General features: G+C 39.1%; 1 pseudogene; it reads right to left on the minus strand.

Annotated features, from left to right (window-relative positions):
* Positions 1 to 558: 558 nt before the first annotated feature.
* Positions 559 to 635, minus strand: LOC129514684 (U4 spliceosomal RNA; annotated as a pseudogene).
* Between the last annotated feature and the right edge of the window lie 217 nt (positions 636 to 852).

Consider the following 852-nt stretch of genomic DNA (forward strand, 5'->3'; position numbering starts at 1 on the left):
ACCTGACATTCCATCATTCCTTTTTATTGTTTCCTTTCTGTTTGAAGAATTTCATTTAGCCAATCTATAGGATAGGTCTGCTAGTGACAAATTTAGTTTTGTTTTAGAATGTTTGATGTCCTCTTTATTCCTAAAGGATAGTTTTGCCAGGTATTATAATATTAGTAACTGCTGTCTTTTTCCTTCAGCACTTAGAAAATATTGTGCCACTTTCCTCTGGACTCCACAGTTTCAGATGAGAAATCCACTCCAAATTCATGTTCCATATGGATACTGTTCCATCCATCTTGGCTATTTCCAATATTTTTTTTCCTTTTTTTTTTTTTTAGTTTTCAAAAGCTTAATTATGATGTGTCTTGATAAGGATTTCTTTGTGCTTCCCTATGTAAAACTTGTTCAGCTTCTTATTTTAAGTTTGTCTTTAATCAAATTTGGGAAGTTTTCAGCCATCGTTTTTGTTTAATGTTCTTTCAGTCCCAATTTCTTTCTTCTGGGGGCGGGGGACGGGGCAAGATGGCAGAGGAGTAGGGTCCTCAACTCACCGGGCCCCACAACTTACCTGGATAATTTTCAATTAGCAATAATCGTGCCTCGGATAAACCTCATTGGCTACGATACTGCCACTGCGCAAAGCTCCTGGATAATTTTCAAACTATGCTGAACACCTACAAATTTGACCAGAGATGTAAAGAGAGAACAGCTGGAACACTACAGAGAAAAGGGTTTTCACTTCTAACAAGGTAGGAAGGTGGAAAAAAAATAAAATAAAAAAAAAGACTCAAGTGGGGGAGGGCCCTGCGAGGACCCAGGCTAAGGGGAGTGGTGAGAGCCCCTGGATCAGGAAAGCGCAGC

Source organism: Nyctereutes procyonoides, unplaced genomic scaffold (genome assembly GCF_905146905.1).
Source record: "Nyctereutes procyonoides isolate TBG_1078 unplaced genomic scaffold, NYPRO_anot_genome, whole genome shotgun sequence".
Lineage (NCBI taxonomy): Eukaryota > Metazoa > Chordata > Mammalia > Carnivora > Canidae > Nyctereutes > Nyctereutes procyonoides.